Source organism: Vanessa atalanta, chromosome 4 (assembly GCF_905147765.1).
Source record: "Vanessa atalanta chromosome 4, ilVanAtal1.2, whole genome shotgun sequence".
NCBI lineage: Eukaryota > Metazoa > Arthropoda > Insecta > Lepidoptera > Nymphalidae > Vanessa > Vanessa atalanta.
Window position 1 is genome coordinate 14177021 of NC_061874.1, and position 15613 is coordinate 14192633.

The following is a 15613-nucleotide window of genomic DNA, read 5'->3' on the forward strand; positions in this document are numbered from 1 at the left end:
GTGTCAATGCAGACTCCTGCTGATGCTGCTGCCGAGGTGGAGGCGTGACGAGTACTGTGTGCACTGAACACAGATACGTCAATGCCACTCTCCGCTAGAGTCTGCTTGATCCACCTACTTATTGTTTGAGAAGATACTGTTTTGTGAGGTTTCTTACAGCTCAATAACAGTCTATCTGTGTCTTCAGACCGCAACTCTGATGTTACTTGAAGGTAATCCTCCAATGTTTTTGCAGGGCATATGCTTGGGTTGTCCATAAAAAAAGGTAAAAATAGTACAGGCTGGTCACGATTAGTTGCTGATGTCTTTATTATATCAGATATTGTGATCTTTATACCAGAGGGAGTCTTATTGATATTGGCCACTTTGATAAGTCATAACGTTTGGACTCGGTGAGAAGTACATACGGCTAATAAGATTGTCAATTTTTTTGTTAGTTTGGCTAAATCTAGGTCATTATTAGGGTACCAAGTGGAGACAGTGTCGAGTACTAGCTTTGGATCCCATGTTGTGGTGTATTTAGGCCGAGATGGCTTTTGTCTATAAATTGCTTTTAATAAACGTTTAATACGCTCGTCAGATCCGACATTATTTCCGAGAAGTAATGATAGGGCAGATCGATGATTATTAATGGTACCATATGATGCACCCTCGTTAAACATTTTAACTAAAAATGATATTACTGCTGACAGTGGTGTTGCAAAAATACTAACCGAATTTTTTGAGCAAAATGACCACCACAATTTATAAGTGACTGAATATTGTTTCATTGTATTATCTGAAATTGAGGCTACCATTAAGTCTAATGCTATTTCGGGGGTTCCTAATCTATTAAATGCTTCCCTGAGAGCGTCGCGGCCCCCAGGGAAAGGCTGCGGTGGAGTCGGTGGCACGAACTGAAATTTGAACATAAAAGATCTTTACTGGGTTCGAAAATCATAATATCTGATATGATCATTCTTTTTAGAAGGGGAAACCAAGCTTGTCCAGGCCAATACGGAAATACCAGAATACCCATAGCTTTGTCCGTTATAACTTTTCTCAAGCATTTAAGAATAAGAGTAAATGGTGGAAATGCATAGAAAAGATTTGGATACCAGCTGATTGTGAACGCGTCGACTGTTATTGCATCGGGGTCTGGTTTCCAAGAAATATATTGGCGACATTTTGCATTGATACGGGATGCAAATAGATCAATTTGCGGTTCACCAAGGATATGAATTATCTTTTGGAATGCCCAGCCAGATAGTTCCCATTCTATATCCACGTTAGGTTTTCGTGATTCTTGGTCAGCTTCAATATTTTCGTGAGTATTAATATATGATGCAAATAAAGAGATCTCACGCAATTCGCACCATTGCCAAATTTCTTTAGCCAAGTCATTTAAATGAGGAAACCGAATCCCTCCCATGCGATTTATATAGCATAAGGCTGTTGTATTATCTACCCGTACCAATATTGAACAATTAGAATGTGAGCTAGCAAAACATTTCAATCCTAGAAAAACGGCTAATAGTTCTAAACGATTAATGTGGAAGGATGATTCCTCAACTTTCCATCTTCCATTTGCTCGTTTCCCTTTGCTAAAAGCTCCCCATCCGGTTTTAGAAGCGTCAGTAAATATTTCCAACTCAAAATTCGTATCACATCTTAAGGATTTTTTAGTTGATAATATGTTTTGTTTCCACCAATATAAGTCACGTAAAATAATGTCAGTTAGTTTAATTTTTGCCTCAAAATTTACATTTATTTTTAGTGCTAAAAATTTCTGACGTTCGAGGGTTCTGGTATATAACCAACCATATTTGACTGCTGGACAAGCAGCAGTAAGAACTCCGATAAACTGTGATAATTCTCTGATAGAACATTTTGGCAATAAAATGAATTTATTAATTAAAAACAAAAGTCTATGACGTTTTTCATCTGGTAAACTTAATGTCATTTTTACCGTGTCATATACAAAACCTAAAAACTTACAGACCTGTATGGGCTTAAGATTGCTTTTATCAAAATTGATTACAAAACCAAGACATTGAAGCAACTCAAGAGTTTTGTTGACGTTGTCTTGGCATTCTACGGACGTATTTCCTATACATAATATATCATCAATATATATAACTGATTTATAACCCTTGTTACGTAAATAGTTCATGACTTCTTTCATTAACTTTGTGAAAACTCTAGGCGCTACTGACAAACCATAAGGCATGGCATTAAATTCGTATGGAATACCATCAATATCAAAACGTAGATATCTACGGTGTGATTTTTGTATAGGTACTAATAGATATGCCTCTTTTAAATCTATATTTGCCATGAAGCCATCTTTTGGAACTAATTTAGCTGCAGTTCTGTAGTCTTCCATTTTAAAATGTGTGGTATGAATAAATTTATTTAATGATTTAAGGTTAAGAATAAATCTCTTTGATCCATTAGGCTTAGGAGCTAAAAATATACTAGAACAAAAATCATTTTTAGATCTATTACATGGAGATATAGCGCCTAGGTCAAGTAATTTATTAATCGATACTAACATATCGTCCCGATCAGTACCAGCAAGCAAGTTCCTTGGAGTTGAAACTTGCTTAGGATATTTCCAAAATGGAATAGCATAACCATCTGAGACCCATTTGAGTATTTCTATATTATTAGAAACGTGAACCCAACAACTATAAAAGAGTTGTATTCTTCCTGCATGTACCTTTATTGTTGAGCTATCGCACGTGGCTGCTTGCCCTGCGTAGGCGGCTTCTGTTGTGCAGGGCCGTTGGTTGGTATTTCCGACTCAATAAAACACCTCGGCCTCTCTGTCCTTCTCGCCCCCCCCTGTTCGATGAAAAACGAGGGGGGGCTTTCCAGTTTCCCTGGGGACGTGAGCGACTTGTCGATGCTTGATGATTGACAGGTAAGAACGTAGACAAAGATTTCAAGTTTGTAGGAGGCTTCTTTATTAGGAATCCCTGCTTTTCAATCGCTTTTGATACTTTAATTTTTTCGTAAAGTTTATTTCCAAAAAGCATGTCGTCGCGATCCATATCTGGCATTATATTTAAAAAGGCCTTGTTTAAGCCTGGTGCAATAAGTTTTTTTCTTGCCTCGGTCTCGGTGTGATGTAAATCACATAATATGCGACAACTATCGCTTAGAAATTTTATGGCTTGAAGCCTATCTTTGCCTTCATCTAATAGTAATTCTAAGCCTTTGTTAAGTGCAGCTATACCTATGCCTAATTGTTGCTGAACCGCTTCTACCTTTTTATCCCGGTTACGGGTAGTTTCAGCTATGGCAGCCAAAATTTCCGGATTTAATGTTGGTGCCTGTAGTAACGAACAGTTTTCAGGTATCGTGTATTCTTTCATAAGTTTTCCTTTGGTATCTTTATTAAGACCCTTTTTTTAAATAGGCAACCAAAGTTTCGAAAGCTTTTCATGAATGCTTGGCCCGAATTTGAGAGGTTCTTCAGCAATCTCGCCCAGGGCGCAAAGAATATCCGGATCCAGCTCCGGAGCTGATTCCGGGACTGGCAACGAAGTTAACTCTTCACTACCCGCGACATTTCCCTCTAAGTAATTCTCTCTATCACTGTTGTGTTGTGATTCTCGTGTAAGCTCGCCATAATCGTTGTCTGAAAAAATCAGACAAAGAGAAATATTATTGAGGGAAGCCAAAGAACTTTAATCGATTTATAAAAATAATTCGAATTCTATATCAGAGTGTGAGCATAAAAATTCTCATCATGAGGATACCCGATCTAACTCTGGCATTATATGGCAGGTAGTATTAGTTATGTAACAATAAATTGCTTTCGTGAGGATACACAATCCACCTCCCAGCATTACATGGGTTGTATAAAGTATATACAAAGAAATTGCCTTTGTGAGGATACACGATCCACCTCTGACATTATATCGCAGATAGATATTATTTGTATAACAATAAATTGCTTTCGTGAGGATACACGATCCACCTCCCAGCATCACATGGGTTATATAAAGTATATAAAAAGAATTTGCCTTCGTGAGGATACACGATCCACCTCCCAGCATCACATGGGTTATATGAAGTATATAAAAAAAAAATTGCCTTCGTGAGGATACACGATCCACCTCCCGGCATTATATACTTAACCCAATAGTATTGAGAATGCATACTCGACTTAGTAGGATGTTTTGACAATCACTAAAAACCCACGTGTTAACTCACGGTTAACCTCAAGGGATTCAAAATTGCCTTTGTGATGACACACGGTCACCCTCTAGGCGTGATCGTCTAGTATTTTAATAACTGATATCAATGGATAATGGCTTAAAAAAAAATACTAACCGGATTGATCGGAGTCTGATGTTGAGTAGACGATCCGATTACGTTAGCGTTGTTTTTCTTGAAGTTTTCGGAGCTTGCGCCGATAACGACTAATCTTTTCCTCGTTTCTTCGTTTTGTCATGATGATTTTTTATAAATTTCCTAGGCCTGTGCGAACGTTGCCTCGCTCGGAAAAAGAATGATGTGACAAGTGACAGTACGACATGAAAAAATAAGCTATAAAAAATAAAAAGAGGTCGATTATGAATCGATTCTCTAAACGTGCGGACAATGCCTGTGAGTTAAAAGGACTACTTAGTTAATTGTATCTTCGAATGAAGCGACGAACATATAATAGCACACAGGTGTTGCAAACACAGGTGCACACTCTAGACATGACTAGAAATAGCGAACCAACTCAGCGTTTTTATTGAAAAAAAAACACTTAAATATACAATAACTTCCTTCAGCCTACGTGGCGTAAATAAATGGCGTATATAGAGTAACTAGACTAACGAGGACTTTTTAGGAAGGACCAGAATTTATAAAAATCATTACTTCATTAAAAATCCTTTATGTATGTGACGAGCAAGACTTTATTTCCCGTTAAGTCGTGGGATTTAAAGATAGATCTGATACACTGCATTGAACGTACGTGGATGTATGTCTCTGATTTTGTAAGAATCAAACAGCTTACTTTAGTAAGTTTTTTTTCTTCGCGGACTTTAATATTAAACGTAAAATAGATATTTAAGAACTCAAAGGATTTATAAGCTTTAACTAGGATCCAAGTGTGTGTTTATCTTTGAATGTGAAAATATTTGCTGAAAAAAATGTAAACATTCTTTTACTTAATCCCATTTACAAACGTTTCTTGCGCCTTTTGTGTATATAACGTTAATACGTTGATAAAATTTTAAATCAGAATATAACAAACAAAGCATTGTTAAATATTCGCACCACGTACTAAAATAAAATGTGTCAGCGGTTCGCATAAAAATATTAAATAGAATTAAACTAAATGGTTTTCGTCGTCGCGTAGCTCTGCGATCCCGTACTCTGAGTACATTATACAATACATTAGAATATTCTACAACGTAGTGTATTTATTTGGCACAACGATGGAAGTGAGTGATAGCTGCGGACTCATTATATGATTACTTTTCTATTTATTTAAATCTAACCGTCATATTTGAATAGCAGACTTCTGAGATACTGAATGAATTGTAATATAAATATGGCTGCAGCCTTACATGACATAGTTATGCTTGATTTTTATCATCAATAGGTAAATGTAATAAATTTGATTGAATAAAGGAATTATATTCTTAATAATATAAAAGCCGAGATGGCCCAGTGGTTAGAACGCGTGCATCTTAACGGATGATTTCGGGTTCAAACCCAGGCAGGCACCACTGAAATTTCATGTGCTTAATTTGTGTTTATAATTCATCTCGTGCTCGGCGGTGAAGGAAAACATCATGAGGAAACCTGTATGTGTCTAATTTCAACGAAATTCTGCCACATGTGTATTCCGCCAACCCGCATTGGAGCAGCGTGGTGGAATATGCTCCAAACCTTCTCCTCAAAAGGAGAGGAGGCCTTTATCCCAGCAGTGGGACATTTACGGGCTGCTAATGCTAATGCTAATAATTCTTAATAATATAATAACATTTCATATATTAGCATATACAAGTTACGTGTGAACATAAATACTATTGTTTAATTGTAATACAAGTTACCAGATATTCGGCTTTGTTATATTTACTCAAATAATGTCAATTACAAAGCGAAAATGTAAATAAAATGATCGCAAACCAGATCCAAACGCAACGGCTGCGGATAACCTCACAGATTGAATTAAACTTATCCTATAACAAAGTTTTTATACCGTCAAAACAATTTATTGACCGTAAATAAGTTTTGCTATAACACCAGGTACACACACATTGACTAAAAAACACCGTCAAGAGCTATTTAACTAACATTGATGATGATATTCTCTTGACTTCTATTCTTTTATCAGCCACGACAACAGTTCTAAACGAAGAGTCCAGGTGTGCCGAAGATACACAGGCCCTCTACTCCTTTACTTTCAAAATCCAAAGGGATACCGTTTGTCCTCCACTCGAACTCCACTCTATCTGGTCGTCTCGAGTCCTTTGATTTAAGCATTTTCTGAGGCACGGTAATCACTGCCACCCTCCAAACTCCGAATTGCTACTGACATACTTTTGACAAAAAACCACAATAATATGATATATAGCCTAGCAGAAGATTTTATCCTAAGACATCGAGATATTCTGTAACTTTATACTACTAAACCAACGAATCAGTTGAATCAATATATTATTGTAGCCAATCACACAAGGAGTAGATTTTCCCACATGTACACTAAATGGGTCAATAAACGAATAGGATATTACTCTTAATTTTATAGAAATATTCTTTGTCCGTATCTACCAATTAGGTCCGAGTGAACAATATTTTCAGTCGCCTTTCGTTTATTAACGAGCAAAGGAGGATATCGGAGTCCATTTACTAGACTGCTATTCAACTTTGCCTTTAATGGACCTCTCAGTTCAAATGAAACTGCGATTAATGATAATAAGCCGTCCCTACTTCTCTTGTCTACTTAACAATTGAAGAATAACCGTTATATCCAAAATGGTTTTATTCAAATTTCATATTTAGATAGCTAAACTTTATAAATTTCTACGTCATATTTGTAATTTTATACGTTTTATTATTATTAAGTACACACACAATTCAAATGATATAAACATCATTATATATTATATACTATATAAATATATATACAATAAATGGATAATGATAAAATAGTTCAATATCTTTATTCCGCTGTGTTATAAAAAAATAACAAACGAACACAAGTGTAAATTCTTATGAACCTTGTAATGAAGTTTCAAACTAATTAGTAGATGTTTAGTTAATGAAAAATATTCAAATTAAAGTATTCAGGCGTTGAATACGAATAATGATCTGAAAAAGAAACTCACCACCGATGTTTGCGATTGAAAGCGATTGAGGGCGCAATAACTATCCCAAACTAAACACAAATCGTCCTTCAATCAAGTAATCAATCAATTACGTCGGCCGTCGGGAGCGGCAGATTAACGCGGTTCAGCCATTACTGCATGTCCATTAATTGTTAAGCTATCATTAATTCTAGACATCAATGCAGTAATATTACGCTGTCGTTTCGAAGAATTTACTCACCGCCGCGTCAGTAGTTTGCGTTGATTCCGTTTGTATGTTTGATTGAGCCAGTGTAATTACAAACTCAAGGGATATGATGAGGATCAAAGGACAATGACACTTATGATCTCCCATTTTCATCACGATGGCCATTCTTAACAGTGATTGGCAAACTTCGCAGCGGATTACGGTGCATAAGAATTTGCGTTAGTATAGTTATATATTCCCTTACTCTCAAACCTAATGGCATCAATGATGATAATCAAAAAAAGAGTTACGTGCTTTCCGAGGCACGAGAGATTAATGCCAATTTCTTTTCTCCGGGTTGATTCTGAGAATCTTTTATTCAGTAAGTATAGTAAGTAAGTAAGTATTCAGTAGACTTCTAGTGTCTGGAACCGTATAAGCTAATAGACCAATAAGGTAGTCAAAGTATTAAAATCCATAATATCTATTGCTGGTCTATTAATCTATAACTGTACATTTAAATCAAATATTTTTAAAAGTAACTTCTAAGATCCAATAAGAATACGCTCCAACCGTATAATAACTTCACGCTCATACATTTCACGTAATTCGAGTGTCCACAAATATGAGATACAACCACGTCCTCGAGGCGACAGTGATTTATGTTTTCACCTCGTGATTATACTCGAGTGAGATTCACAAAATGAGCTTTTTAAAGCGGAAGTTAATATTTATTCAGTGATCAAAAAACACAAATATCAAACAGAATGTAGCGAATGTGACAAACTGAACGAAGTAACTGCCGTCCAAAATAAATGTAACATAATTATATAATACACATCTCATTTGGAAACTGTATTTGTATCGTACAGATTAAGACTCTCTCACATTCGAAACGAACTCTTACAAGGCTGCAGGTATTGTAAGGCTGGTGTCCGAATTTTTGGTCAGACCAATAAAACATGGTTCTGTTTTTCAGTGTAGATGAGAAGGTTTGGAGCATATTCCACCACGCTGCTCCAATGCGGGTTGGTGGAATACACATGTGGCAGAATTTCATCGAAATTAGACACATGCAGGTTTCCTCACGATATTTTCCTTCATCGCCGAGCACGAGATGAATTATAAACACAAATTAAGCACATAAAAATTCAGGGGTGCCTGCCTGGGTTTGAACCCGAAATCATCAGTTAAGATGCACGCGTTCTAACCACTGGGCCATCTCTGCTCATTTTTTTCAAAATTTCAAAATTATCTAGGCCGAAATTCTACTACTTACAGGTAGTCTTACCATGCAATATCCTATTACACAATGTTGGTATGTATTGAAAATATAAATAAAATAAATACAGTATTATATAGCTAATACTTGTTGAATTCCGGGCAGGATATACATTTGTAATGATATTTAACTAACACAACTTTGTATTTTAAATGTTGAAAAAGAGTAACTATTGAGTTTGTTGCCGGTTCTATTAAGTGAAGGAACCGATGGTAGCTTAACTTAATACAGTTTGTAAAATGACGTATATATTTTTATCTTGTTTGAAATTGAAGTCTTTTTCGCAGAAGCTTGTTTGCAATACAAATAGTATTGAAATAGTGGCACCGCGTTTGCGTTGGAATTATACGAATGTACGCTCTCGATTATTTTATTACACATGAGGCGCGGACGAGGTCTATTTGCTGTTGAGATTAATAGTGTTCTAGTTCACTGCAGATGGATATTGCTATGTTCGAAGCAAATACTATGTATTCTCTATACATTTAGATATATGTAAATTATATTTTTATAACGACATATACGACGATGATAAAATATTACAATGTCCTATGATCTCATTTCTCTATCTCCTTTGTAATCATAAAAAATATGTTATTTTTTTTAAATTTTACTTGGTGGTAGGGCTTTGTGCAAGCCCGTCTGGGTAGGCACCACCCACTCATCAAATATTCTACGGCCAAGCAGCAGTTCTCAGTATTGTTGTGTTTCGGTTTGAAGGGTGAGTGAGCCAGTGTAACTACAGGCACAAAGGACATAACATCTTAGTTCCCAAGGTTGGTGGAGCATTGGTTATTTAAGACATGGTTAATATTTCTTACAGCGCCATTGTCTATGGGCGGTGGTGACCACTTACCATCAGGTAGCCCATTTGCTCCTCCACTTACAGATATCATAAAAAAAAATAAAAAAATAGGCGATATACTTAACTTCTCATACAAATATGAAATGAGCCGCGTGACTCGAACACATTTGCCAACCATATATATATTACTTATATGTACTTAATAAATTTTTTAAATGTCTGACTGACACACATCGCACAACCTCAATCGGTAGGTCTGCTGGGATGAAATTTTGCACAGAAATTCCTCATCAAAAGTACTCACCTAGAGTACTAAGAAAATATTTTTCAAAATTAATCTCCTAAAGGGTTTAAATGCGGGAGGGTGAAATTGTATAGAAGTCATAGAAATCTGCTTATAGGTAAGAGACCAACATGGGGTACACGACTAATTAAGTTATATTTTTTGTTTGATATTAATCTGTCATGTTCAATGAATGCTATCAATAACAGATTGTTTTATTTTTTCTAATAAAAAACAGAAATAGGACATCATAGATTGAGTGTTATGTTATTTTCACAATCTCGCTATACAGGCTCAGTAACGGTAATATTTCTGCTTTGTTTTCGATTTTTGAATAAACATTTAATTGAATATAGTAACGATACTAAACCATCTCTGATTGGTCGATTATTGGCTTCAGCTATCATATTAAATTTTAATGAAACGAGGCTCAAATCTTAAATTCGCAAAAAATATATTATAACAATTTAGTTCCAAAATTACACCAACACAGATAAAGAGGCTGAAAAAACTTAATTAACTGCGTGGGCTAGTTCAGTTGATGCAGAGATCAAAGTATTTATATCATAATTTCTAACCTTTTTTTGTTTTTAATTCAATGTGGCAATTTCCGTATAGCGCACACGTTTCTTATAAGTTTAGTAACAATTTGACGCTTGTATGAAGGATGTTTTAATATTTGCCACTTTTTACATGATAACACACTGCGGGATAGAATCTAGTCATTTGACTCTAAAGAAATTTATCAATAAGAAAAAATTTAATCTCTTTCAGTATCTTTTGTTGGAATATATCTTACGCAGCATCTCTAACTGTGTATATTTTATATATATATATATGTCTCGCTTTACATAACGATCTGATGGACCAGCTTATTTGTTTTCGTACGAAATCCTATTACGTTTTTTAGAAAAAAATATTGTATTTATATGTAAATGTCGAAACAGGGCGTGATCCACTGTTATGTAGAGTTTAATAAAAAACGTATCCATGGTTCGTTAATGTTCCACGACGTGTCTGTATCACACCTACTCACTCACACAGCAAAAGATACAAAACACTTCCATAAAAATATACTATATCGTTGAAAATAACGTGAACATTCGGAAAATTCAAATAAAGAAGCATAAATAAATAATTAGCTCCAATTGAATAAGCCTTGTTGTTGATCAATTGTTAAGAGGGTTCTCGTACGTTTGAGCTTCAATTCGTTAAAATTCTGCGATAAATAAAGTACTGGAAGCTAAGCACGCTTCCGCCCGATGCGAATAATTATATATATTATAAGTAAGTGGATTCTGGTCTTATTATTGGTAATTCAAGCGTTTTATGAGTACCAAGCTAACATGATACTTGCTTTAAGTATCAGGTTCACGTCATCTCTAGAGGTTTTAACATTAGAAAGAGTATCCCACCGACCTGTTTGGGTAGGTATCATAAACTTAATATAATTAATCTTCCACCAAATTCAAAATAAAAAGTGTTGCTGGACTTCAGTTTTAAGTGTGAGTGTAATAACAGGAACATAGAATTTAAATGCCGTGGTTGGCGGTAATGACGATGTGATATGCAAGGGCATATAATATAATTATACAATGCGAGTACAGTGTGTGGGCGGAGGTTATCATGACCGGCCTCTGCCTGGCCTGCCTTTCTAAAGCAATTAAATAAAAATATTCTGAGAAATATGCTAACAATTTTAGGATCTAATTTGCGTATAATTACATATTGCCAACTAAAAGGTATACCTACAAATTCAAAACTTTCGAACTTTCAACCCACATTTAACCTTTTTAGGAGTGACTTGGGTCTTCAGATCCCAATTTTCCATCAGTTGACTTATCTCTCTTGAAAATGGATGCAAAAGTTTATTTTTTATTTTTTAATGTAAATTAATTTACGCCCAGTGACGCCACTGTAATTTAAAATGTAATTTCTATGACGTTAATTATATTGCGTTACTAATATGATAATACTGGTTCATGTAAATACATTTGTGAATTCAATTTATCCACATTACAATAATTCAAATTAGGGTATCTGTTATTGAATCGTTATCACAACGCATTGTTAGTACTCGTAGCAGTAACAAGTCTTTATCGTGATAGCATTAATTTGAAACATTGGTGCGTTTCAATTGAAACAGCATTACGACCGCGAGCCGATCTATCCGGTTGCGTTTAGATAATTAATTGACGTTCGCGTATGTTTAATAATATTATTAATGTGCTTTACTGGCCTACAAATACTGATGAAATTATATTTAATTTAAAGTTTAAGCTGTCACTGTATTTGTTGATGATATGATTATACATTATTTATATGAAATTGTTATTACTTATTTAGTACTTAATATATTATACGAGTAGTCTCAACTTTTTTTCTACTGTGACGTGAAAATAGGACCGATGAAGTCTTCAAAAACTTTCGTTGATCGAAAGTAAGTGTAGATAGGTTTTGATTTCACCTACTGGGTGTGTTTTAAATTCGTAGCACCCGGGCAAACGCATAGCTACCACCACTGATGCGGGACAGGACCGGATTTTTTTAATGACACAATTTTTTAACGTTATCTGTAACTTCCCAGTTTTATAAGTTATTTGAGGTTCCCCTGAGGTAAAATCTACATTTTCATACGGTGGTAATCCTCGTAAAATTCCGAGGCCTTTCTGCATGTACTACTGTGTATTCGGTGTCTCGTCGATGTTTTACAGGATTTTAAGTTAAATATGTCTATATATTTTACCAAAATGTTAAATGGCCAATTATAGTAATGTCACATAAAAGCGATCCTCGAAAGGTTGTTTGAATTCATAACGTTCGCTCTTGTCTCGGCGACGGGAGTCTGCTTCAGACAGACGTGAGGCTTTGTAATATCTCCAACAGCGAAACCTCGTGTAACGTGTATTATTAAATTCTTGTGTTAAATCTCTATGAGGTTATGACTAGTGATTACATGATAAAAGTTGTATAGTCACAGACACAGATGAATTATTTTGGTAGATGTAAATATTTATTAACTTTAATCGCTTTAATTACATACACAAGTAAAACTGTCTCAGAAACGCTTTCTCGCATCTTCTGGTATAAGTACGTATGTAGTTAAGTAGTTTTTTTTAGTTAGGCAATACACAACACAAGAAAACGTTTCCTCGTTTATTGATATATTATTTAATAATTGAATGATGAATGGAAAAGATTTTTTATAATCTCAAGATTGTCGTAACTCACTAATAGATGGTGCGATTCATACATACAATTCGAGCATGGAGACTATATTCTAGTCTTTTTTTTATAATTACGGTTTATTTTGTTAACATATAAATAAACTATAATTGAATAAAAATAAATCAAAATAGATAATCAGGACAACCGCTGGGTTTTGCTAGTTTAATATAATTATGTATTTAATGAAGTGAATAAGTCGACGTGGTTCTATTATTTCGCTCGAACGCACATGTCTTCTGAATCAGTGAGGTTATTGTGTAAGAAATTCCATATTGGTCGGTGAATCTGTCATCCAAATTTCTAAAACCGACACTGATTGAGACGCTATATAGATACTTGTTTCCTTTAATTATCATAAGCATCGTATTCATATCGCGCTAAAAAATCAAGCTAGTGCCCGCGACTCCATTCGCGTGACTTTTAGCTTCAAAAATAGGGGTATTATATAGTTGACATACCTATCTGACTATCTCTGCGTCTGTCGTGGCATTGCAGTTCCCAAATGGATTGACAGATTATGACTTTAATTTTATTTTGATGGATGACTTATTTGAGTGCTTCGCCAATAAAAATAAAAAACAAAAAAACTAATTTTAAATGTATAATTTAAGCTTGTAATAATTATAACTTGTATTATAAAATTATGATGTATTTGTCTAACTGCGTGATGTGTATTGCACCATATTACACGTAGTGCTGTCGGGTATTAAAACATAGTATTTTTTGAATCGCGAATACGCGACCGAGCCATATAAAGCTGGCCTCGTGCACTGAGGACTGGACTCACCAACTGGATCAACCTCTTCCACAACTCTGATGATCAAGACATGCTTTACATTATTCCCTGAAACAAATCGCATAATATCAATGTTTATCGTAGCGCCTTAGTCGTTACGTAAACTCTTTTGCAAAGCCAGACGTTTTCAGATAACCAGATGACATAAGGCCTTGCATCAATGAAACTGTACAGAAAAGGTTTTCACGGAAGATAACTGCTTCCTCGTGCCTGTATACATATCTCTTTACCATTATCTAGTAATAAATCCAAAAACTCTTGTACATTTTCATTACCTAAGATTCGCGCTCGTATATTTTCAAATGCAGAAGGATGTCGTAACTCCACTGGAACTCCTTAAGAGGGTTTTAATTTTATCAGCCATGGTTCTATAACATTCCAATGGTATAACATCTAAGTGACGAAAGTCACCACAAAAAATACTTTAATACCCATGGGTTAGTCGTTTTGTTTTGGTTCTATATATTGCTTCCACTGTTTTACAGTTTTCCCATATTATAGTCACTATTTCTTGAAATGTGTCTGTGCGGTCTAAATCGATCAGAATTTTCATAAACAAACGCTATATATTACCCCAGGGCTACATTACATCAGTGAAAACGGCATCCAAATCGATTAAGATGTTTCCGAGATTAGCGGCAACAAACGAACAGATAAACTGAAAAAAAATCTAAAAATCATATTTATGTGATCTATTGCGTTAATGAACACCTCCGTTTCTTTTTGCAAATAATTTCCATGTAGAGGTTTCGATTGGTTACGATTAAATTATATGTTTTAACTATAAACGTATATAATATTGCATTCTGGATTTGTTTAGCTCTGTTAAGCTACATCGGTATTTATAAAGTAGAGAAATATTTGTGTACCGAGATTATAAGCAACATTCTGCGTTGTTGGTCTTATGTGTAGGTTACCTTACCTTTCCTCCAATGGAGTGTAAAACTTGAATGAAAAGGGTCCAACAAAGGCCCAAGGGATCGAACCCGTGAATTTCACATCGCTAAGCAACTCTTGTACCGTTGAACTTTTGAGGCTTTCGAGTTGCATAAGTATAAGTTTGTGGTGTGTAATAATAATGTATTTTATTTAATTCAGCATTATGGTTATTTCTAACTTAATACACGCGTAATTAACTTTATATTCAAGAACATAATTAGATATTAATTGTATAGTTGTGAAGATAACGTTGAGTGCAATGAGCGCCTCGTGTGTAAAGTATAGGTGGTAAATTCGAAGTGAGGTGCGAGTCTTACGCATCTCACTTCGCATCGCATTTAAAGCGAATGTCCATTTATCTGATTTGATTATAGATTATACTTCGAATACTATTTTTCCTAGTTTACACATCTTATAGATTATAGAAAGTCGTTTATTTTCTTTGTATAATGGAAAATATAAAACATTTTAATCCTTATCCAACATGGAAATATTAAACTTGGTTATTGCTTGTCAATATACCGCTTATTCAGAAAGAAACGTCTAAGACACGATAAGGACCGGCGACAGGAACTCAGCGGGATTTTAAAGCCTTGAGGCAATCTCTTTATTCATAAGGCAAATATACTTTTAATAAAACTTTTGTTTGCAATTAATTGTTACAACGTTCAATTTATTAACTAAACTAACCAAAACCCTACAGTAATTGAAAATGAAATTCAAAAGCTTTGTACAACTTTGCGTTCGTACGCACTACCCTTTCAATAAATTGAGGACCCGTGTGGCCTCTCG